Consider the following 26,760-nt stretch of genomic DNA (forward strand, 5'->3'; position numbering starts at 1 on the left):
AAATCAATTAAGGGCACTGTTGAGCCCCTTCCCCCAACACTCATTCTTCTGGTATCTCTAACTTTTCTTCTTCTGATAGCTTTAAAGTTCATTTTCACAATGGCACACATGTAACTCATGCCTGTTGAAGTGGGTGGCCCTTGATGATGTCCCAACCAGTATCTGGGGGATAGTCAGATTTTCCCAACCAGACGAATCGCTCACCTTAGCCGCCACAACCATCCTTTAATGTCAATTCTGTCTCACCCATTTTTTTATTAGTGCCCCAGCAGCATGAGAGAAGTTTAGAAGTGATCTCTCTCCATGTGCTCGGTCTCAGGACTCATGCCGCACTCCTGATAGAAAAGGCAGTTGATATATGACTGAATGCTGTACACAGGTTGCTGGCTCGGTCTCAGGTAGAAGTGTTGAGGGACAGGGCTGCAGTGGACGCCATTGCCACCATTACTTCAGCCGGTTATAAGGGGTGGGGCTCACACTGATTTCAGTCAAATTATCCCTTCCATGCATCAAGATACCATCCAGAGTCACAATCGCCATAACCTCGAGAGAAGAAAGACCAGAACAACAGTTAAGGGCATTTCTGATTCAAGAATTCATGACAGGCTATTCACTGTATGACTAATTATTACATTTTCCAACATTATTAATACAAAAGAGAATACTAAAACACTTTTGAAACTATTTTGCAGGTTGGCTTATACTTCCCTATCATATTTGGCGATCTCACCGGGGAGTTACAGGGTCAGGGATTTAGAGGGCTCACCCTTGGGGAGAAATCTCAACAGTACCCCAGACCCAATCTGGTGAGTTTTGTATTGAAGCAAATACAGTAAACAAAACAAACAAAACAACAGCAATACACTTCTTCATAATGATCAGCATGTACATATTATATTTAAATTTCACCCAGTGTCTATAATCTTTTTAGTGAGGGTGATCAGGACTCCCTAGAATGTCAGAACAGAGGCCCACAACATTAAATTAGTTTGTTCTTTCCCTGGACTTCAGACTCATTGTTACAAACATACTCTCTACCAGGTATTATTTTCTACATTGTAGAATAATAGTGAAGACATCAAAACTATGAATGAACACATATGGAATCATCTAGTAACCAAAAAAGTGTTAAACAAATCAAAATCTATTTTATATTTGCCTTGATGACAGTTTTGCACACTATTGGCATTCTCTCAACCAGCTTCATGGAGTAGTCACCTGGCATGCATTTCAATTAACAGGTGTGCATTGTTAAAGTTGTTTTGTGGAATATCTTTCCTTCTTAATGCATTTGAGCCAATCACTGTTTTAGTGAAGAGATAGGGGGGTATACAGAAGATAGCCCTATTTGGTAAAATATCAAGTCCACATTATGGCAAGAACATCTCAAATAAGCGAAGAGAAATGACAGTCCATTATTACTTTAAGACATGAAGCTCAGTCAATCAGGAAAATGTCAAGAACTTTGAACATTTCTTCAAGTGCAGTTGCAAAGAAACATCAAGCGCTATGTTGAAACTGGCTCTCATGAGGACCGCCACAGGAAAGGAAGAGCCAGAGTTACCTCTGCGGCAGAGGATAAGTTCATTCCAGTTACCAGCCTCAGAAATTGCAACCCAAATAAATTCTTCACAGAGTTCAAGTAACAGACACATCTCAACATCAACTGTTCAGTGGAGATTGCGTGAATCATACCTTCATGGTCGAATTGCTGCAAAGAAACCACTAGAAACAAGAGACATGCTTGGGCCAAGAAACACGAGCAATGGACATTAGACCGGTGGAAATCTGTCCTTTGGTCTGATAAGTAGGTGAACGGATGATCTCTGCATGTATGGTTCCCACCATGAAGCAGGGGAGGTGGTGTGATAGGGTGGGGGGTGCTTTTCTGGTGACGGTGTCAGGGATTTATTAAGAATTCAATGTACACTTAACCAGCATGGTTACCACAGCCATCCCATCTGGTTTGATCTTAGTGGGACCATCATTTGTTTTTCAACAGGACAATGACCCAACACACCTCCAGGTTGAGTAAGGGCTATTTGATCAAGAAGAAGAGTGATGGTGCTGCATCAGATGACCTGGCCTCCACAATCACCCGACCTCAATCAAATTGAGATGGTTGGGATTATTTGGACAGCAGAGTGAAGGAAAAGCAGTCAAAAATTGCTCAGCATATGTGGGAACTCCTTCAAAACTGTTGAAAAAGCTTTCCAGGTTATGCTGGTTGAGAGAATGCCAAGAGTGTGCAAAGCTGTCATCATGGCAAAGGTTGCCTACTTTGAATAATCGAAAATCAAAAATAGTAAAAATAAAGAAAAACCCTGGAATGAGTAGGTGTGTCCAAACCTTTGACGTGGTACCATATGTGCAACCAAAATTCAGTCACAATATACTAGAGCATTGTATTTGTGTGTCCTTTAAGGTGCATCCTTTCTCACCCGTGAATAACCTACTAAAACCAAATAAAAAGACCACACACAACAAATCAGACATGGTATTAACACTACTAACAAATATTCATATTTGTAGATGGGTGTGTGGATGCAGTTGTGGGTGGGGGGATAAAACGTAGGGGCAATAAACAAACAAATGGCATTTCTTAATTTGGGAGCTCCCTTAACGGACGGATTCGGTTACCTTTACACTTGTAGAATTTCAATAACTGCTCTCACAAGGCAGCAGGCTTCAGGAAGTATTTCAAAGGGAGAGATACAGAATCATTGTTAAACTCTTGATAGGGGACACCCCATCCTCTCTTGGAATAGAGACGAAACATTTTGTTAGTTTTCCCTATGCTAAATCTTAAATCAGTCCTAAAAATGTAAAATCAGTCCTAAAAATGCAGTATTAGGTACTACTCGGCCTATGTACAGTACATTCCTCTATTTTCCAATCGAGCTTATTGAATCTTGGCAGGAAGCCTTTATTAAACCCACTCTGTTTTGTTTCACAGCCCTTTTATTTGGATCTTCTTCATTTCAATTTTGGATAAAGTTTCATGTAATAGGAACATATTATTTTACATGAAATGACTGTCTTATTTAAATCACTGGTGTTACTCCAACTCTATCTAATTAGAGAAATAATAATAATAATTATTATTCAATTATTCAATTATTCATGCCTCTGTTCCAATTGTTCTACTGTCACTTATAGCATGTTTATGTTCACAACACAAAGGGCACATTTTATCTTTAACTCAAACACCAGATGTGCCGGGGTGGAGGAATAATGGTGAGCTTGGATTTAATATCAGTCCCTAAACTCAATCCCTCTGTTCACTGAGGAGCATATCAAACAATAGAACGCAGAAGATGTCAACACTCGTATTTATCATGTGACCTTGTATTGAGAACCTTAGCTTCAAATTGCTAAAATATTGTATCATTAGAGTGCTGGCTGAAAGCTACATACTATTATGGCAATACTCATTACAATACCATGAATATTTCCATTTTACTTTCCATGTCCTTCCTTTCTACTCACAATACACTTTCTTCATGTTACTTTCACTAGTCTATTTGTCTGGTTCCTTCAACTCGGACTCTTCCACTCTTCCCAAAATGAAAGCTCTCTCTCAATCACTATCACCCAGGACATTTCTCTTCCACTCTAACACTTGTTTAACTATGTGAACAAAGATGTTTTAATCACAGGGAGGCAACTGTCCCCCCTTTAACTCTAAAGTTTTTACTGCATATATGCATTACCAGTCTCCGTTGGATATTCACCATTTGCGTCTCACTCATTAATGTCTATTATTTTGAGATGAATATGTTATGTAACCCAATTATAAAATACATCAGCCAGATACCAATGCTAACCAAATTCAAATGTATTGTATCGATTGAACTACTCTTTGCAGCTTTCTGCATCGTTTCCCATTTTGGTTTAAGTCTCTTTTAACTCTTGGGTGAAGTGGTGTGTTATTTTAATTGAGGACTGTTGTCTAACAACAACAACAAAACATCTCAAAAATCTACTTCTCAAAGGTTTAATGTATAGGTTGAATGAACTGAATAGTCACTACATCTACACTATGTCTCTCATTCCCATCATATTCGTAAATTGGAACCCACATTCTTTACTCCTTTTTCTAAAACTATTATACTTTCATTTCAAATTGTGGGTTATATTGTGCTGGTTTTATAGTGTATCCTTTGATAATACTTTGATTGTCGCTCACTAATGGTGTTTCTTGATTCATTAATTAATTTAGGAATATTTTGTATATGCACAATATTTTCTCCTCCGGTTAGATACAATTCCCACTCCAGAACCATACGCTGTTAAGTACTAAACAAACAGGCTACTTCACCCACCTGTCCACAACGGCACATGCCAAAACCACCTCCTACATTTTTATGTAGGGATCTACACTGAGTGAACAAAATACCAGGAACACTTTCTCTTTCCATGACATAGACTGAACAGGTGATTCTAGGTAAAAGCTATGATCCCTTATTGATGTCACCTGTTAAATCCACTTCAATCAGTATAGATGAAAGGGAGGAGACAGGTTAAAGAAGGATTTTTAAGCCATGAGACACTTGAGACATGGATTGTGTGTGTGCCATTCAGAGGGAGAATGCGCAAGACTGAATATTTATGATGCCTCCACCAGTCTCACACACCTGTGATTTTTCTAAATGGCCATACTGAATTCGCTTACACATTTGAAACTTAACTCTTAGCAGATACTTTGATTCAGCAGTCTCAAGGCTCACAACGGGTTTATAGTGGAGTTATATTTGCATATTATATTGTGTATATACCTCACATGTACCTCAAGTATGTGTTATGATTATGTGTTTAGATGACTAAGATTAAAGGATGGTCATGAGAACGGAATTCAAGTGTATTAGTTAGTTACAAGGCCATATAGACATTAACAAATAATTATTCTCGGCATACAGCAGGGTCACCCTTCCCAGCAGTCAAATGACCTAGTGGCCCCATGGGTGGAATGTAATAAATATTTTTCATAATTTCATAATTAATCAACATTATAAAAAAACAAAACGCTGAAAATCTTCTGTGATGTACACTGAGCAAAAATATAAATGCAACATATAAAGTGTTGGTCCCATGTTTCATAAGCTGAAATAACATATGTTCCATATGCATAAAAATGTATTTCTCTCAAATTTTGTGCACACATCTGTTTACATCCCTGTTAGTGATCATTTCTTCTTTGCCAATATAATCCATCCACCTGACAGGTGTGGAATATCAAGGAGCTAATTAAACAGCATGATCATTACACAGGTGCACCTTGTGCCGGGGACAATAAAAGGCCACTCTAAAATGTGCAGTTGTCACACAACGCTACCACAGATGTCTCAAGTTTCGAGGTAGTGTGCAATTGGCAGGCTGACTGCAGGAATGTCCACAAGAGCTGTTGCCAGAGAATTTAGTGTTCCTTTCTCAACAATAACCTGTCTCCAACGTAAGACCTTTAAACAGGTCCACATTCACAAGGCCGCAGGGCCAGACGGATTACCAAGATGTGTACCCCGAGCATTCGCTGACCAACTAGCAAGTGTCTTCACGGACATTTTCAACCTCTCCCTGTCTGAGTCTGTAATGCCAACATGTTTCAAGCAGACCACCATAGTCCCTGTGCCCAAGAACACTAAGGTAACCTGCCTAACTGACTACCGACCCGTAGCACTCACGTCTGTAGCCATGAAGTGCTTTGAAAGGCTGGTCATGGGTCACATCAACATGCCCTTTTTTTATACCGGGACAAAAGGAACACCTATGTGAGAATGCTTCATTGACTATAGCTTAGCATTCAACACCATAGTGCCCTTAAAGCTTATCACTAAGCTAAGGACCCTGGTACTAAACACCTGCCTATGCAACTGGATCCTGGACTTACTGACGGGCCACCCAAGAGTGGTAAGGGTATGTAACAACACATCCGCCACGCTGATCCTCAATACGGGGGCCCCTCAGGGATGTGTGCTCAGTCCCCTCCTGCACTCCCTGTTCACTCATGAATGCACGGCCAGGCATGACCAACACCATCATTAAGTTTGCCGATGACACAACAGTGGTAGGCCTGATCACCGACAACGATGAGACAGCCTATAGGCAGCCTATAGGCTGATCCTCAACACTGGGGCCCCACAAGGTTGCGTTCTGAGCCCTCTCCTGTACTCCCTGTTCACCCACGACTGCGTGGCCACGCACGCCTCCAACTCAATCATCAAGTTTGCGGACGACACAACAGTGGTAGGCTTGATTACCAACAACGATGAGACGGCCTACAGGGAGGAGGTGAGGGCCCTCGGAGTGTGGTGTCAGGAAAACAACCTCACACTCAACGTCAACAAAACTAAGGAGATGATTGTGGACTTCAGGAAACAGCAGAGGGAACACCCCCCTATCCACATCGATGGAACAGTAGTGGAGAGGGTAGCAAGTTTTAAGTTCCTCGGCATACACATCACAGACAAACTGAATTGGTCCACTCACACAGACAGCATCGTGAAGAAGGCGCAGCAGCGCCTCTTCAACCTCAGGAGGCTGAAGAAATTCGGCTTGTCACCAAAAGCACTCACAAACTTCTACAGATGCACAATCGAGAGCATCCTGGCGGGCTGTATCACCGCCTGGTATGGCAACTGCACCGCCCTCAACCGTAAGGCTCTCCAGAGGGTAGTGAGGTCTGCACAACGCATCACCGGGGGCAAACTACCTGCCCTCCAGGACACCTACACCACCCGATGTCACAGGAAGGCCATAAAGATCATCAAGGACATCAACCACCCGAGCCACTGCCTGTTCACCCCGCTATCATCCAGAAGGCGAGGTCAGTACAGGTGCATCAAAGCTGGGACCGAGAGACTGAAAAACAGCTTCTATCTCAAGGCCATCAGACTGTTAAACAGCCACCACTAACACTGAGTGGCTGCTGCCAACACACTGACACTGACTCAACTCCAGCCACTTTAATAATGGGAATTGATGGGAAATGATGTAAATATATCACTAGCCACTTTAAACAATGCTACCTTATATAAATGTTACTTACCCTACATTATTCATCTCATATGCATACGTATATACTGTACTCTATATCATCGACGGTATCCTTATGTAATACATGTATCACTAGCCACTTTATACTATACTATGCCACTTTGTTTACATACTCATCTCATTTGTACATACTGTACCCGATACCATCTACTGTATCTTGCCTATGCTGCTCTGTACCATCACTCATTCATATATCCTTATGTACATATTCTTTATCCCCTTACACTGTGTACAAGACAGCAGTTTTGGAATTGTTAGTTAGATTACTTGTTATTACTGCATTGTCGGAACTAGAAGCACAAGCATTTCGCTACACTCGCATTAACATCTGCTAACCATGTGTATGTGACAAATAAAATTTGATTTGATTTGATTTAGGAGGAAGGACAACAACCTCAACATGATCAAGACAAAGGAGATGATTGTGGACTACAGGAAAAGGAGGACTGAGCACGCCCCATTCTCAGAGAGAGCCTTGCGGCCTCCGACCGCAAGGCACTACAGAGGGTAGTGCGTACGGCTCAGTACATCACTGGGTCCAAGCTTCCTATCTTCAAGGTCCTCTATACCAAGCAGTGTCAGAAGAAGGCCCAAAAAAATTCAGCTATCCTAGTCATAGACTTTTCTCTCTGCTACCGCACAGCAAGCGGTACCGGAGCGCCAAGTCTACAGTAGGTCCAAGTAGGCTTCTAAACAGCTTCTACCCACAAGCCATAAGTCTTCTGAACATGTAATCAAATGGCTACCCAGACTATTTGCATTGCCCCCCCACCCCCTATTTTACACTGCTGCTACTCTCTGTTATTATCTATGCATAGTCACTTTAATAACTCTACCTACATGTACATCTTGCCTCAATTACCTCAACTAACCGGTGCCCCCGCACATTGACTCTGTACTGGTGCCCCCTGTATATAGCCTCCTCATTGTTATTTTACTGCTGCTCTTTAATTATTTGTTACTTTTATTATTTTTTTAGTGCTATTTTTCTTAAAACTGCATGGTTTGTTAAGGGCTTGTAAGTAAGCATGTCACAGTAAGGTCTACCTATTCAGCGCATGTGAGAAAGAACATTTTGTTTGATTTTCAGATTTGTAGATTTTGGCAGTACATCCAACCAGCTTCACAACTGCAGACCACGCGTATGGTGTCGTGTGGGTGAGCGGCATGCTGACGTCAATGTTGTGAACAGAGTGCCCAATGGTGGCAGTGGGGTTATGGTATGGGCAGGTATAATCTATGAACAAATAAAATGCTATTGTTTTCATTGATGGCAATTTGAATGCACAGAGATACTATGACGAGATCCTGAGGCCCATTGTCGTGCCATTCATCCGCCGCCATCACCTCATGTTTCAACATGATATGCATGGCCCCATGTCGCAAGGATCTGTTCACAACTCCTGGAAGCTGGAAATGTCCCAGTTCTTCTGCATACCTGCATACTCTGCATGGCCTGCATACTCACCAGACATGTCACCCATTGAGCATGTTTGGGATGCTCTGGATCAAAGCGTACGACAGTGTGTTCCAGTTCCCGCCGATATCCAGCACCTTCCCACAGCCATTCAAGAGGATTGGACAATATTCCACATGCCACAATCAACATCCTGACCAACTCTAAGCGAGGAGATGTGTCACGTGTCATGAAGAGTTCCGGAAGACATAATGCATAATAGTTTTTTTTATTAAGCCACAAATTACGGCATGCCATGTAAAGGCACGGTGACGAACACCAAACAAACACGTATACAAAACACAGGTTGAATGAGGAGTACGACGAATAAATACACACGCGCACAATGATTAACACACGGGACGAGACCCGTAATCATCTGCGCGATCCACAAGGGCATGAAAGCCCAAAACACACAGCACAGGTACTCACATGAACCAACGGACATTGTAACAATAATTGACAAGACCATGGTGAACAAAGGGCACATATATACAAACACAATCAGTGGGAATAGGGGCCAGGTGTGCGCAATGAAAGTTCCGTAGGGACCCGTGATAAGATGTTGCACTGCATGAGGCAAATGAAATTCATAGATGATGGCCTAATTCATTCATTTCAATTGGCTGATTTCCTTAAGAACTGTAACTCAGTAAAATCTTAGAAATTATTGCATGTTGCGTTGATATTTCTATTCAGTACAATTAAAGTATAATATTGGGATGCAAACTCAAAATGTAATACATTCCAATAAATTCTGACATGGTACAGGTATCTTATGTTTTTAAGCCCATAAAAATGTGTGTGAAGTGTATAATTTTGTTTCAAAGTAGATATGTTTGAGACCACCAAAAAAACACTCTGTGTGACCCTAATTTAGCCCACTGCAGTACAATATTAACTTACAAGACAAAGAATGAACAAAGAAATGCCTACTAGGCCAAAGGCCTAGAAGCCTAGGAAATGAGAATTGATCATACAACCTTCCTCCATGGACTGGAAACAGGATAAAATAAACAACAAAGGCATTTAATTCCATTTATAGCATCTGACGGTGTAACCTTTCAACCCAAAACCAACCACCATAATCTGACCGTCAAGGCCCAATCTCCACAGGGTGCCACAGCATCTAAGAGCTTGTGTGGGGATGAGACCAATGTAAATTAGACAGAATTTCTGAGAGGACCATAAAAACTCTTTGCATAGAGTTATTTAGAGTTCAACGTGTACAGATACACATTAACACAGAGATCAGAGATCAGACATCCATATAGATAGTATCGGAGTTATCCTCATTGAGCAAGATTCAGGTAGATACCAAACATGGATACTATAACACTCAGGCTATCACTCAATAGTCAGTCCTCTGAATACTGTAAAAAATAGATACATTTTGGCCCCTCAGAGGGGGAAGGGCAGACTAGACCTTGGGCATTGTCCTGTGCTTTCCTTGTGTTCCTGGACCATTTGCCATGAAGCTCCAGGTGACAGAGAGCACATAAATTAGGGCCGAGCATACAGTTGGTAAGACTTGGTAAGAAACAGAATTGGTAACAAACAAGCTTACCTTTATTTTTTGCCCAGCCTCTTCTAGTACCGATTATTCTCCAAAATCTGTTCCTTAAGTGTGAATTCCGGTTCGGGACGCCAATTGACAAGACCAATACCTCAATACGCAATAAACATATTTATCATTCAAAGGAGCCCAAACTCAGAGTGAAGTTGCAAATGTTTACTCAGCGAAGATGTACCAGCTGAATGCATACATTTAATACAGCACAGTGTCCACTTATAACCTTAGCTCTAACTCCTCCCTTCCACAAAGATGTACTTCAATACTTTTCCATCACTCAGGATTTCCCCGTGCTCCTCTTTTCATATCTCAGGACTTCTTATCAGTCAGGAGACACTGAGTTATTTGAAATACACATTATTAGTCCACTACAGTCCATACACAAAGAGCTTAAACCTAATTCTACTTTCAGTCTGTTAATACTAAGATGATATAATGATACAAAACAGTAATGATATAAAACGGTAATATAAAACAGTAATTTACAATCTATCACTTTTCTTAGGGCTTGATTGGTAACTCAACTTTGCTATTTTCGGAAGCATTTCCAAAAACCTTCCAAATAAATCAGCCCACCTGTCAGCAGAGTACCAGCCATCCAACAATAAACAATTTGCAAGTGATAAATGTTTCATGTGAGGTGTCATAGAGGCTTGTCTGAGGATGCTATTGTCATGTCTTCCTTGTTTCTCTGTCTGCATTGCAATAAGCCAAATGAACTCTGAGATGTCAAAGATAAATAAAAACAGATTGTGTGACCATCCTTTGAAATGATTTATGGCTTAGCAAGTATTTGGATATTCTTTTTTGAAAATATTAACTCATTCATAGACCTTTAGCGCCTATTGACGATAGTATCTTCTGACCAGGGGAGTTTTGTTGAGTCCCGACGCTGATTCGGAATGTTAAAACGCATCACTTGCGGAATGTTTTTGGAAACATAATGAACGTATCTTTCATATCAGTGAGAAATCCTTTTCAAAAGGTTAAATGACTACACACCTTTTATAGGGTTAGTATTCCCACACGGCCATATCTCCATGTTACACTGCTTGTTTACAGAAGACAGAAGAAATAAATAAGTGGCCACCTTAGATAATTAGTTAAGTAACGTGCTCCAAACACCTGTGTGTAAGTGTAACAGGGGACTTATAGTAAGTGTCTGTTTTTCATTTGGAAGATTATTTCTTACTGATGTGAAATATAAGAGGTATATCAGCATATGTTTTGAAAACTGTTTAGCAAGCGATGATTATTGCTGTTTTTAAACATTAAAAACAGCGTCAAGATTGTAATTCAACGCAGCCAGACATGGGCGAACCGAACCTCTGAAAACCCTACGGATAAGAAGGGTTATGAGTAGATTGTGTTGAAAAACGTTTCTTAAACGGAAGCAAATGGGAATGAAACGGGGATAAACATACCTGAATTTGTACAACAGAAACATTTGTTTGCAACTGTTGGACTAATGATTACACCCTAGATCAGCTAGATGCAGGCAAGAGTGTGTACGGCGGTATTGAATGTGTCACTGTCTGTCACCTTGATTACTCACATTTTTCCTCTCGACCTGTGCACCTACGTTGTAAACTTCATTCATAGGTTAGGTTGTAGCAACCTCATAATGGGTATAGGGAAAATTAGAGTATCATGTAATAGCCTGAATCTATCTGTGTTGCATTGAGCTGGTTGAATGGAATATAAATGATAGTCGCCCAATATGCTTTAATAGAAATGAGGCCATGCTCATTAGAAAAATGATCATCCTCCCTTGTCTTAAATGGCACCGACCGCCACTGATTTCTATGTTACTTGGTTATACTATACCAAGCACGGAAATCACAGTATCTGTGTATTGCAAATACTGCATTCATACATTTTGTAGATACAGCTTTTAATTTTCTAATCATTAACTACAGAAAACATTTCATTTCAACTTGGCACACCATTAGGTTGATGTACATATCAATCAATAATTCTCTATGTGTGCGGCTTCATGTGTCAAGAGTGGGCACAGTATGGGCACAGTATCACCTGAATTGCTCCACTATCTCTTCTTATGTGATTATTTACGTTCGTCAACATCCACAATCATAGATCTTCTGAAATCAAGGTAGCATTTGCTCTGTGAGATTATAGCCATGGGAAATTATTGCTATAAGCAGTAGGTTCACGTAGGATATTCACTCTATCGCTATATCCCTCAACATGGTTTTATTTATTAAGAATGACAGCAGAAATGCATGTAGCTATAAATAACAGTCAGTGAGATATAGTGGATATTGCTCTGCAGGTTTTCTCTCTATAGTAAATTTCAAAGGAAATATATAACTTATACCATGAAAACACCCACATCTGTGTTGTACGGTATAGCTAAACATGCTTCCAGGCTATCAGCGTATAAGTCAAATATCCAATGTTTCCAAGGTAAATTGATTGTCCGTGTATGAAATACAAGTTAAGGGTGTTACAACTATTTGTTCTGGGTAGTTGAGGGCCACTCAACAAATTAACAATTGATAAATATTTCACGTTGCTAATTATAATGCTAATTGGAGAGAAAAACTTTGTGGATCTTGAGACCACATCTGAGGCCGTAGCTTAGACCCGTGCATATGCCTCCCCTTCCCTCCTACACTATGTTTAGGAGTCATGTTGGTAAAACTTATGTTACATAATTAGCCATGCTGTACAGTTTAGCCAAGCTGTAGCCTGGCTCTAGCAAGCTTGCTTGCCGGCTAAATTAGCTTTTAGCTTGAAACCTGTGAAAATTGTGCTTTTAGCATGCAACGTAATCTTACCCTAGAATTAACATAATGCCAAACCAGCACAATACAGTTAGATTTATGCTAGAGAAATTCAATTACCGGTCACTGCACTACAGTATCTATGTCTTTTGAGAAGGCTGGCCTTACACTTCACTATCAAGTCACTAGCTAACACAGCTTTGGGCATGTCCCTCAACAATAGGCTACTGGGGGATACACCAGATAGCTAGGCTTAAACCTCACATTCATAAACTCAACATGCTACTTCTATGCTACCAAGCTTGGACCCTTGCATTGCTGGAAGTCCAGGAGTAGGCTAGCTGAGACTTCTCAAATCCACAACATATACATCACATCTCAATGGAATTGAGTGGCGATAAGTTTTGGCGGTTCCAGCCCTCCGTTGAATTTCATAATCCTAATGAGGCCCTCGAGCCAAAAGGTTTGCCCACGCCTGCTGTCAGTGCAGCTTTATTCACATTTACATTTTATATCATGAAGTCTATACTACAGGTCTTTTCGACACCAAGGTCTGTCATGTTCTGTTCATCAGGCCATTTGCTAACAAATCTGCTAACAACTGCACTCAGTCAAGACACAATTTCTAAAATGCTACATCCTGCTTGGTGTTTGATAACAATGACATTTATGTCGACAACGCATTAGCTATCTTTACTGACAATACATACACTATATATACAAAAGTATGTGGACACCCCTTCAAATGAGTGGATTCGGCTATTTCAGCCACACTGGTTGCTGCCAGGTGTATAAAATCGAGCACACAGCCATGTAATCTCCATAGACAAACTTTGGCAGAAGAATGGTCTCACAGAAGAGCTCACTGACTTTCAACATGACACCGTCATAGGATGCCACCTTTCCAACAAGCCAGTTTGTCAAATTTCTGCCCTGCTAGAGCTTCCTCGGTCAACTGTAAGTGCTGTTATTGTGAATTGGAAACGTCTAGGACCGGCAACGGCTCAGCCGTAAAGTGGTAGGCCACACATGTTCACAGAACGGGACTGCCGGGTGCTGAAGCACCTAAAAATCCCATAGATTTTTGCAACACTCACTACCGAATTCCAAACTGCCTCTGGAAGCAACATCAGCGCAAGAACTGTTCGTCAGGAGCTTCATGAAATGGATTTCCATAGCCGAGCAGACAAACACAAGTCTAAGATCACCATGCGCAATGCCAAGCGTCGGCTAGATTGCTATAAAAGCTTGCCGCCATTGGACTGTGGAGCAGTGGAAACACGTTCTCTGGATTGATGAATAACGCTTCACCTTCTGGCAGTCCGATGGACGAATCTGGGTTTGGCTGATGCCAGCAGAACGCTACTTGCCGCAATGCATAGTTCCAACGGTAAAGTTTGGTGGATAAGAAATAATGGTCTGGGGCTGTTTTTCGTGGTTCGGGCTAAGCCTCTTAGTTCCAGTGAAGGGAAATCTTAATGCTACAGCGTACAATGCCATTCTAGATGATTCTGTGCTTACAGCTTTGTGGCAACAGTTTGGAGAAGGCCATTTTCTGTTTCAGCATGACAATGCCCCAATGCACAAAGCGAGGTACTGTACATACAGAAATGGTTTGTTGAGATCGGTGTGGACAGAGCCTTGACCTCAACCCCATCGAACACATTTGGGATGGATTGTAACGCCGACTGTGAGCCAGGTCTAATCGTTTAACATCAGTGCCCAACCTCACTAATGCTCTTGTGGCTGAATGGAAGCAAGTCCCCGCAGCAATGTTCCAACATCTAGTGGAAAGCCTTCCAGAAGAGTGGAGGCTGTTATAGCAGCAAAGGGGGGACCAACTTCATATTAATGGCCATGTTTTTGGAATGAGATGTTTGAAAAACAGGTATCCACATACTTTTGGTCATGTAGTGTAGCAGGTTACAGTGAGAGTAAAACATAATGGGACCACCATGAGTTCCCCACATAATGGTCAATGGGATTAGCTCAGACATGTTTTTCATAAGACTCAACTCCCAGTGTTTGAGATCTGCAAAACCTAGCAGGTGGTTTTTGCTCTCCACAAAGAGTCTCACGTGACTTTACTTCCGGTAGAGGAAAGGAGGAAAGGCCACCCCTTGTTGTGTTTTAGTAAGGATCAGGAGACGATGGTGAGAATGATTGCTCATTACTGATTATAGGATTAGCGGTGGCCAGAGAATGACTCAAGGGAGGGATTGACGTGAGTCTGGCACATTGAAATCCCCACTGCATAAAGAATTAGTGAAGAGGTATCTAGCTAGCCCATTTAGTTTTAAACCTCCCCCTCTGGATCAAATGGAACTCAGGAGAATTGCTTTGGCATTTCAAATGGAGGGAATTATGCATACATTTAGCATGGATCTCTCTAATCATAAAGTAATGAGCAGCAGCTGACAAATGCACTGCATTACATTTTAGAATAGAATTATATACAAATCAGCACTTGCAGAAACTACAGTTCTTCCTCTACATATTAGGTAGACATTGTTTGCAGAAACACCACATATTTTCCAGTTCTTTAGCCAGCTACACCTAGTGAGGCACTAACATACAGTAGCTAATTGCTAGACTGCAGTGAACTGAAATTGTTTCTACAGGATTTCAGTCTCTTGTTTAGTTCCATCTTAGAGCTGGAGCTATGAGTGGCTACGAGAGGTCCAATTGTAATTTGATAGAAATGTACATTGGTGATAATAAAAAGAACAACACTGCTCATTAAAGCTCAAACAATAAAACCCATTTAACATGTGTCGTCAGGGCTTTCGCACTCCCCTGGACGTATAGAGAGGCTCTAAAGCAGCGTGAATAAAACATAAATTAACTCGCGCTTTTTCACAGAAGCAGTGCTCACCACAGACAAAAGCAGCTTCAGAAGATCCAACAGCAGAGGTAGTAGCAGCACAAACAGTGGCCCCCATCTGTCTACTGCTGCTCAGTGGTGTCATCTCCCAGTCCGCCAGGTTGCTGCCTCATTTGCCTGCTGCAGCTCTTGGGTGGGGCTCTACAGTAAGTGGCTGACTAAACTGTGGCTCACACACACACACACACACACACACACACACAGGCATGGAGACGCACACAGATGCTCTCTGTCTCTCTCTATCACACATGCATATGTCAGATGTTGCTCACCCTTAAATCTTCCCCAAATTGGATACCAGCCCTTTCTGTGTGTATTTAATTTGTATTTGAGAGTTTACATGGACTTTTTTTTTACTTAGCATGATTTACCTTGGTTTGCTGTGCTGCTCTTCCTTGTTATCTTAATTGATTTGTTATAGACTCCTCCCCCTCTGACTCCCTGCATGCTTTCCTCTAATCTCTCGGTCACCTGCACAGGACTGGACCATGGGCTGGGTGCCACAGATGCTTGATGATAATGGATGATGAGGAACGACTGCCAAATGGCTACCGATGAACAAACAAACGTACCAGCGGCAGATGAGCAACTGACGTATGGTTGGCGTGAATGCTTGTGTGAATGGTGTGAACCAGATATTGTTTTATTAAACACTTAACCTGTATAATATTACCTGTGTGGCGGGCTGGGATCTCAAATAAACCTGTTTTTGACACTTGGCGTAGTCAGCAGGATCCCAGCACCCCACACATTCATACACATTACACACACACTTTTAATTTACTGCTGCTACTCTGTTCTTTATTTTACTTGTATTATTTATCCTGATTCCTAATGTCTTACCCTGCCTTCATGTGCATATCTACCTCAAACACCTTGTACCTCTGCACATTGATCTGGTACTGGTACCCCCTGTTCATTATATAGCTTCATTCTTGTGTATTTCATTTTATTCTTATTTTACATATTTTATTTTTAAACTGCATTGTTGGGAAGGGCTCGTAAACAAAGTTACCAGTTGTATTCGGCGCATGTGTAAAATAACATTTGATTCAGTATTTGATTTGATTTAGGTTTCTAGATGCCTGGTAGCAGTATTTTAGGCCTAAGCAAAAGTAATTTTAGGCGTATTTTAGTGGAGGGAAATGTCGGAGGTGCCAACCAGTTATTTGTCCGGGGGTGTCCTCGGATGGAGCCACAGTGTTTCCTGACCCCTCCTGTCTCAGCCTCCAGTATTTATGCTGCAGTAGTTTATGTGTCGGGGGGCTAGGGTCAGTTTGTTATATCTGGAGTACTTCTCCTGTCCTATCCGGTGTCCTGTGTGAATTTAAGTATGCTCTCTCTAATTCTCTCTTTCTCTCTTTCTTTCTCTCTCTCGGAGGACCTGAGCCCTAGGACCATGCCCCAGGACTACCTGACATGATGACTCCTTGCTTTCCCCAGTCCACCTGGCCGTGCTGCTGCTCCAGTTTCAACTGTTCTGCCTGTGAGTATTATTATTTGACCATGCTGGTCATTTATGAACATTTGAACATCTTGGCCATGTTCTGTTACAATCGCCACCCGGCACAGCCAGAAGAGGACTGGCCACCCCACATAGCCTGGTTCCTCTCTAGGTTTCTTCCTAGGTTTTGGCCTTTCTAGGGAGTTTTTCCTAACCACCGTGCTTCTACACCTGCATTGCTTGCTGTTTGGGGTTTTAGGCTGGGTTTCTGTACAGCACTTTGAGAGATCAGCTGATGTACGAAGGGCTATATATGTACATTTGATTTGATTTCAATCAACATTTTTTGTGTGATATTCTTAGTTTCAATTGCAGTAACTATTGTGCTTAATTGTACTTTGTGTGATAACTTTAGTTTCCTTTTCTCTAACTTTGTGTTTCCCTAATTTATTTATTTACTTCTCCTTTTTGTCTGGTCTCCTGGAGACTGACTTAACCCTGGCCTGGCGCACCTGTGTGCAATCACTTTAACAAGCAATAGACTGCTGAAAAGGGAGCAGAGAGCTCAGTTCCAAAGGAGCTACTACTGTGGAAACACAACTGCCTCAGAGCTGCAGCTGCTGCCACGGTGCTCTTCTCCCACCATTACAGCCGCCTGGACCCAGAGGGAGAGCACAGAGCTGGACCGAAGGATGTGCTACGATGCAGAGATGCTGCTGCAAAGTATGTCACCTTTCAGATGAGTGAGACTGAATAGTAAGGCGAGAATGGCCTACTCCTCTTCCACTCATCTGTGTGTTTAGTATCCATTGAAGTGGCGGGCTGCCGAATTCAGCATTGGTGTGGCAGTCGGGCAGCAGTGGCAATGCCCAAATGGACCTGTACCGAGCCACGACTACAATGCCGCCTACCAGGACAAATAGACTTTGATTGTATTATCTGTTGGCCTTTGTCTTGTAAATGTTTTGGGTGGTTCTGTGTTGTGTTGCCTGTAATATAATGTGAATGTCCAGTCAGTACTTTTCAAGTTAAGTTATTTTAATGCACGCCTCACCAGAATGCCTCAACAAAGCTGCTCTACGAAATCCCAAAACACTGTTGCGTAATACTGACAATTCCCCCTTTAACTTTAACACACTTTTTTTTACTTTTAACACCTTCTACAAGTTAGTGTAACCATAATGAAAACAACCATACTTCAGAATAGCGATAAACAGAAACAATGTTACAGTAAAGGTTTTGAAAGAACACTAAAGCAACGCAATATTTCACATGTACGTTATCACCACTACAACCCCCCCCCCCGACAGTCTATTGACCTGTAGTTTCTCTTTTCAATGTTCCTTGGTGTCTATAGTTGTTCTTTACAGGTACAGTCTGACAACTGGTTTGTTAACCCTACCAGACCTGGTAAGTAACCGTTCTTGACCACTAGTCTGTGCTGTCACTCAAGGTCTCTTGTTGACCATTGTCTGAAAGTACACTATTTTCTGTTCTTTCAGGAGAGGCAGGTGTAATGCCTTTAGTTGGGCTAGGCACTGCCTGGAGGTGGCAATTGTTACGCAAGTGTTCCTCCTTTCTGCATCTCGACAACGTAAGACCTGGGTTTGGTGCTTTCACCTGTTACCTTTGTAGGTGTAGTCCACTCTTTTTGATGATCGAGCTTAGTAAGCATGGTTTCTCCCGGCAGTAGCAACTGTAATGGTCTTGCCCTGTGACGCTGGTTGTAGTAGAGGGCTTGTTCCCTCTTTTCTGCTGCACCCTTTAGCCTGATGTGTTTTTTTTGTTGGGCCACTTAGGTTGCAGGTTTCTCTCCAAGGTTGGGAGTGTCATTCTGATTTTTCTACCGATGAGAAGCTATGCTGGGCTCGCTCCCGTTGTTGTGCATGGGGTTGACCTGTAGCACATGAGGAACCAGTGGATCTTTCTGCAAGAGAATCCTATTTGCGGTCTGCACTGCCATTTCTGCATGACCGTCACCCTGAGGGTTGTGTGGGCTAGAAGTAATGTGCTTAAAGTCAAGCTGCTTTGCCATTTCTTGGAACTCGGAACTAGAGAATTGGGGCCCATTATCACAAAGTACCTCATCTGCAATGCCATACCTTTCAAAGGTTCCTTTCAGCTTCAGGGCGACCTGTGTGCTGTGGTTGTAGGTGTGTGTAGTATTGTAGTAGTCGGAGATTATCGGATAGTTTTGTTTGTTATGCTCACATAGATCCAGAGCAATTAATTTCCATACCTGCCACGGAGTGACGTTGAGATTAGTGGCTCCTTTTGCTGTGCCTTTCTAAGCTCACAAAAAGACAGGACCTTTTTCTTTATCCCTGAGATCCCTGGCCCCCTTACTGAGACGTTGGCCCTCTCTTTGCATTTAGTCACAACCTTGATGTCCAATGTGTATTCTATCAAGAATGTTTACTGTCTGTGGTACTAGTATGTGGTTCCCCCTTGTGACCATACCATTGTACTCTGACAGTTCACTTTTCACTGGGAAAAACGGACTGTCTGGGGTTTTACTCACATGTTCAGGACAGCCTGACCTGATGTCCTTGATCTCTATCATCTGCTGCGGTGGCAACTCTGATGCTCTCCGTGTGTGTGTCTGTGTAGCAGGTATGTTGATTATGGCTGCGACGTAACACTCCACTTCCGTATGTGTGTCTGTTTTATTTTCTGTGAGTGTCAACAGACTTCATTACAGTGTCCGCCAAAACCAAAATGTTGACTGACGCGTACTCCACTGTGGGTTGGAACCTCATAAGCTGCAAGAGTAGTCTCTGGCACCGTAAAGGTCCATTATCCAAGTCTTGCTGTTCATTAGTGGGACCAAGGGCTTGTGGTCTGATACAAGCTTGAAGTCATCCAGGCCGTACAGATGTTTCTTGAACTTCACACAGGCCCAAGCACTCACCAAGCACTCTTTTTCAATCTGCGTGTATCTGGTTTCTGCCCCCGTGAGCTGCTTGTGGCAGTACACACTGGGTTCCAGTCCTCTCATTGGAGCTGAAGTAGTAGAACACCTAGCCCAAAGATGCTTGCATCTGCCGAGACTTCGGTGGCTCTGTTGTCATACAACGTCAGAACATCAGTTCTTTGAGGCGCTGGATGGCTGCCTGCTGTGCGTGATCCCAAGTCCAAACTGTCTTTGACCTCAGGAGCTCATGCAGTGGTTGACCTACTATGGAAAGGATGGGGATATACTTCCCTAGTTAACCATAACTCTCTTCAGCTCTTACACATTCTCTGGTGGGGCTTGGGGCAAGTTGCCTTTTTTTTTAACTTTATTTAACATTTTCCAACAAGAAAGAACTGCCAAAGGGGGCGGAGTTAGCCTGCAGAGTTCTGTCATACTATCCAGGTCTGTGCCCAAACAATTCAAGCTTCTACTTCTAATAATAATACACCTTTCCAGAAACAAGTTTCTCACTGTTGCTACTTGTTATAGACCCCCTTCAGCCCCCAGCTGTGCCCTGGACACCATATGTGAATTGATTGCTCCCCATCGATCGTCAGAGTTCGTGCTGTTAGGTGACCTAAACTGGGACATGCTTAACACCCCAGCCGTCCTACAATCTAAGCTAGATGCCCTCAAATTATCAAGGAACCTTCCAGGTACAACACTAATCCGTAACCATGGGCACCCTCATAGATATCCTCCTGACCAACTTGCCCTCTAAATACACCTCTGCTGTCTTCAACCAGGATCTCAGCGATCACTACCTCATTGCCTGCATGCGGAATGGGTCCGTGGTCAAACAACCACCCCTCATCACTGTCAAACGCTCCTAAAACACTTCAGCGAGCAGGCCTTTCTAATCGACCTGGCCCGTCGGGTATCCTGGAAGCATATTGACCTCATCCCATCAGTAGAGAATGCCTGGTTGCTCTTCCAAGGTGCTTTCCTCTCTATCTTAAGTAAAATGTAGAACCATGAACAGATGTAGCCCTTGGTTCACTCCAGACCTGACTGCACTTGACAAACACAAAAACATCCTGTGGCGTTCTGCATTAGCATCGAATAGCCTGTGCGATATGCAACTTTTCAGGATGTCCGGAACCAATATACCCAGTCAGTTAGGAAAGCTAAGGCTAGCTTATTCAAACAGAAATTTGCTTCCTGTAGCACTGATTCCAAAATGTTTTGGGACACTGTAAAGTTCATGGAGAAGCTGCCCACTGAGCTGTGGATAGGAAACACTGTCACCACCGATAAATCTACGATAATCGATCATTTCAATAAGCATTTTCCACGCCTGGCCATGCTTTCCACCTGGCAACCTCTACCCCGGCCAAAATCTCAGCACCCCGGCCTGGCTAGGCCACTCCAGGACCTTGAGATGCTTCTTACGGAGCCACTCCTTAGTTGCCCTGGCTGTGTGTTTCTGGTCGTTGTCATGCTGGAAGACCCAGCCACGACCCATCTTCAATGCTCTTACTGAGGGAAGGAGGTTGTTGGCCAAGATCTCGTGATACATGGCCCCATCCATTCTCCTCTCAAAACGGTGCAGTCGTCCTGTCCCCTTTGCAGAATAGCATCCCCAAAGAATGATGTTTCCACCTCCATGCTTCACGGTTGGGATGGTGTTCTTGGGGTTGTACTCATCCTTCTTCTTCCTCCAAACACGGAGAGTAGAGTTTAGACCAAAAAGCTCTGTTTTTGTCTTACGAGACCACATGACGTTCTGCCATTCCTCCTCTGGATCATCCAGATGGTCATTGGCAAACTTCAGACGGGCCTGGACATGCGCTGGCTTGAGCAGGGGGACCTTGCGTGCGCTGCAGGATTTTCATCCATGACGGCGTAGTGTGTTACTAATGGTTTTCTTTGAGACTGTGGTCCCAGCTCTCTTCAGGTCATTGATCAGGTCCTGCCGTGTAGTTCTGGGCTGATCCCTCACCTTCCTCATGATCATTGATGCCCCACGAGGTGAGATCTTGCATGGAGCCCCAGACCGAGGGTGATTGACCGTCATCTTGAACTTCTTCCATTTTCGAATAATTGCGCCAACAGTTGTTGCCTTCTCACCAAGCTGCTTGCCTATTGTCCTGTAGCCCATCCGTCTGTTCCAGCGTAAATTTTTCATTTTCAGGTGATGCACCACTGAGAAATTGCACTGTCCGTTGGTCATCACTCCTACCGGCATTGCTAACGGATGCCAAAAAATATGCTTAGTTGTAATATTCTGTAACTTCACTAACCAATTTTGTGGCACATTCTTTCCCAATATCTGGTTTTCTGACACTTGTTGCATGTTGACTTGAAAGCTAGACATCTTTCCTGCTTTTTATGTTGCATTTTCCAACACAGGGTTGCATTTTCCTTCTGCACGCTCTGTGTCCCTTAAATCTCTGTTTTCATTCCATTTTATGCGCCATTTTGCGTTCTTGTGCCCCCTTGTGATCTCCTGCACATCACGCAGCTTCTCCCTGCCTGCTTAGTTGCATGCTAACTTCCTCTGACGGACTTCTTGTACAATAGTTGCTAACGTGAGATCTGAAGTTTGAGACGGTCCTTTATCCAGTATGCCGACGACAATTCGGTCCCGAATATATGCTCATCTCTATTCGCACCAGTCACAATGCTCTGAAGGCATGTAAAGGGCTCTGATAAATGCCTCTGTACTCTTTGATTAAAAACAGGCACGTCCTTGAATAACATCCTGTTTGTGGGGAAAAAAAGTAGTAATTATATTTCCTCATGCCAATTTCAAAGTCTTCTTTCTCATCCTCCGATGCAAAGATTAATGATTTGAAAATGTTCTTTGCCTCGCTGCCCATGGAATATGAGGGAACTGACCTGTGCATCACCATCTTCCTGATCCAACTTGGACCTTGTTTCCATTCTGTCGGCTTATCAAAGCTAAGGTTTTGCGGTGGGTCAAACTTAGCCATAGTCAACTTTCTTAGTAGGATGTGAGCCTGTCATCCCGCTTCTGACACCATGTAATATAATGTGAATGTCCAGTCAGGAGTACCTTTCTAGGTAAGTTGTTTTAATGCCTCACCAGAATACCTCAAGATAACTGACAAACTGCTTTATGACATCTCGTAACACTGTTGTGAATACTATGACATTGCCCTGAATATTATATACAGTAATTTCATTTCAACAAAAACCTTGTATGTGTGGTGGCCTGGGACATTTTAAAACCTGATTGGCACATACAGTCATCTCAGCATTTTCCTTAAATGTTTTACTCTCGCACACAATCTTTTTTTTCTTCTCTCTATCAGCTGCGTAAGGGACAAACTCAACGCAGAGGGCTGAATTCGCTTTAAGTCGAGTGTCGCTCCTAAAGGAATCCTAATAAATAATATAAGAGTGAGGGAAAAGTGATGTGACATTAAACACAAAGGCTAGGAAGTGTTGCGCCTACTATTGTGGAAGCAAGCAGACACATTTGTGTGATACAACAAAGGGTTTATGGGTGGAAAGAGGTTTACATGCTAGAGCCCCAAAGTCATTAAACCTTCAGTTGACTCATGCCATCCATCACTGATCCCAATCATCATTGATTATGACAAACAAATCGGTCAATCTGTGCGGCCCTCTGGCATTCAGCATCCTGATGAGGCCCTCGAGCCAAAAGGTTTACCCAACCCTGCTGTAACTGCAGCTTTATATTTTTAAGTTTATACTGTAGGTCTTCAAGACCAAGGTTTGTCATGCTCTGTTCATCTGGCCATTTGCTAATACATCTAACAATTGCAATCAAGAAACACTTTCTTAAATGCTATGTCCTGCTTGGCAATAATGATATTTTGGTAGACAATGCATTCGCTATCTTTACTAGAACACACACTGACACTGGTTATAGTGGGAGTAAAACATTATGGGACCACCATGGATCCACCACGATGGTCAAATGGGATTTACCCAGAAATGTCTTTCATAAAACTCATCTCCCAGGGTTTGAGAACTACAAAACCTAGCAGGGGATTTTTGCTCCCCACAAATAATCTCATTTGACTTTGCTTCCGGTTTCCTCTTCCCTCTGTGGAGACTGGAGGGAGAGGAGAGGAAAGAAAGAAAGAAAGACCACCCCTTGTTTTAGTAAGGCTCAGGAGCTGAGGGTGAGAATGAATGCTCATTACAGGATTAGGAGAGTCCAGAGAATGACTCAAGGGAAGAATTGATGTGGGTCTGGCACATTGACATCTCCACTGCATGAGGCATTAGTGAAGAGGTATCTAGCTAGCGGAGACGGGCTGTCCCAGTGAGTCTTAAACCTCCCCTCTGTAGATTAAACGGAATTCAGGAGAATTGCTTTGGCATTTCAATGGAGGGAATTATACATACATTTAGCATGGATCTCTCTAATCAAAAAGTAATGAGCAGCAGCTGACAAATGCATCTTAAAATAGCAGCTTACATACACGCTTATAAATTCTATACAAATCAGCACTTGCAGAAACTACAATTCTTCCTCTACACGTTAAGTGGATATTTTGTGCAGAACCGCCATCTTTTCCAGGTCTTTTGCCAGCTACACCTTCTGAGGCACTAACAAAGTCAATTGCTAGACTGCAGTGAATTGATCATGGAGCAGTGAAATTGTTTCCACAGGGTTCCACTCTCCTGTTCAGTTCCATCTTAGAGCTGGAGCAATGAGTGAGGAGAAGTCCAATGGTAATGTGATAGATACCTTGGTGATAATAAAAAGGACACCACTGCTCATTAAAGCTCAAACAATAAAACCATTGAAAATGTGGCGTCAGGGCTCTTGCTTAAGCACACCCCTGGCCGTATAGAGAGGCTCTAAAGCAGCGTGAATAAAACAAATTAACTTGCACTTATTCACAGAAGCAGTGCTCACCACAGGCGAAAGCAGCTTCAGAGGATCCAACAGCAGAGGCAGCAGGAGTAGAAGCACAAACAGTAGCAGATGTGAAGGCTATGACAACAGAGATGGATTGAAAGTGCTGAACAATTTCCCTTTACCTTTCCTCTCCAAACAGATGATAAGGTATGTGAACAGTGAGCTGTGATCAGACTCTCCCTCTTCATTTTGCTTCCCACCCCATCTGTCAACTGCTGCTCCCAATCCACCTCAGTGGAGTCATCTCCCCAATCCGCCAGGTTGCTGCCTTACTTGTCTGCAGCAGCTCTGGAGTGGGCTTCTGATTGGCTGACTAAACACACACACTCTCTCTCTCTCTCTCTCTCTCTCTCTCTCTCTCTCTCTCTCTCTCTCTCTCTCTCTCTCTCTCTCTCTCTCTCTCTCTCTCACTCTACATCTGCTGCATCAGTGACTAAGGTGGAACAAGCTCAAAGCAGAGGGTTGAATATAGGTGAGTGTTGCTCCTAAAGGAATCCTAATGAATAATATAAGACTGAGAGTGAATGGGAGGGAGGGAAGAGTGATGTGCAGCAAAGATCGTGAAGCCCCTCCAGACCATAGGGCATTTTTAACTGAGATGAAAGCGAATGTGTCGGCACATAAAAAAATACAGGGGAGGGAGGGTTGCGCATAGTATCATGGAAGAAAGCAAAGAGTTGAGAATGTGATAAAACAAAGGGCTTATGGGAGGAAAACTAGGTTTACATACCAGAGCCCCAAAGTCATCAAACCTTCACAGTTGACTCCCATGCCATCCATCATCTATGCCCGGTATCCACCCACATCTTCAAAGGATAGGGAGGTGATTTATCTTTTCAGACTCATTTATTTATTTACCTCTGCCAACATTATGAGTGGCCCTGTTGGTGGGCCCCAGGTTGAGTTATGTAACACTGTTGGGGAGACCGGGGTTGGTTGTCACACTGTTTACTCTTGTGTGTATTTCTCAGCACCAGTATAACTTACAAGACTATTTTTAATATTAGGAGAAATACCAAGGTCCTGGGTTGGAATGGGGAACATTTTGATCCTCATATCTTATTCCAACATGGCGTTATAAGCCATCAAATACAATCTGTCCACTTGTGACAACCAGCCCAATCGCGGGGTTGGATGTCACACAGTGCATTGTTGGTTGTCACAATGTTTATTGTGACTTTTGTCACAGGAAATTAATCAATATAGCATACAATGTTTTAGAAATAGCTTTTCTCTGACAAAAAACAGCATTTTATGCAGTGAGAATACAATTGTGTGTACTGTATGTGTGTGTGTTTGTACACACACATACTCTTCAACAAACATAATTGTTCATGGATACTCCCATAATTCAAAGATTTACAAAGAAAATACAGAGATTTTTATTTTTACCTTCACCTATGAAAAACATACACTGAGTGTCCAAAACATTAAGGATGCCTGCTCTTTCCATGACACAGACTGACCAGGTAAATCCAGTTGAAAGCTATGATCCCTTATTGATGTCACTTGTTAAATCCACTTCAGTCAGTGTAGATTAAGGGGAGGAGACAGGTTAAATAAGGATTTTTGTGTCTGTGCCACTCAACATTAGGAAGGTGTCCTTAAATTCCCCTCACCTCAATGTTTTGTCATGCTGACATGAAGAGTTATTTTAAAGAATTCACAGATTTTAATTATGCTAGAAAATATTTGATCCACGATGATGAGGCGTTAGGCTATAACTGCAACATATAATTGAATGAGAGGGTTATACTATTGGGAGGCCCTTTTTAAAAGCATT

At 42.6% G+C, this 26,760-nt stretch overlaps 1 protein-coding gene across 2 annotated transcripts in view; it reads right to left on the reverse strand.

Moving 5' to 3' along the window:
- LOC110508701 (cadherin-18-like) overlaps nucleotides 1-26,760 on the reverse strand; it is an 80,748-nt gene that overhangs the window by 48,365 nt on the left and 5,623 nt on the right. The window contains exon 1 of one of the 2 annotated variants that reach the window (XM_090225291.1): nucleotides 25,100-25,274. The exons of the other annotated variant lie outside the window; for it this stretch is intronic. The gene's annotated coding sequence lies outside the window, so the exon portion shown is untranslated. Of the gene's footprint in view, nucleotides 1-25,099; nucleotides 25,275-26,760 lie in introns of those variants that run through there. 2 annotated transcript variants of the gene reach the window in all.

Source organism: Oncorhynchus mykiss, chromosome 28 (assembly GCF_057628025.1).
Source record: "Oncorhynchus mykiss isolate SJ-2025 chromosome 28, ASM5762802v1, whole genome shotgun sequence".
Taxonomy (NCBI): Eukaryota; Metazoa; Chordata; class Actinopteri; order Salmoniformes; family Salmonidae; genus Oncorhynchus; species Oncorhynchus mykiss.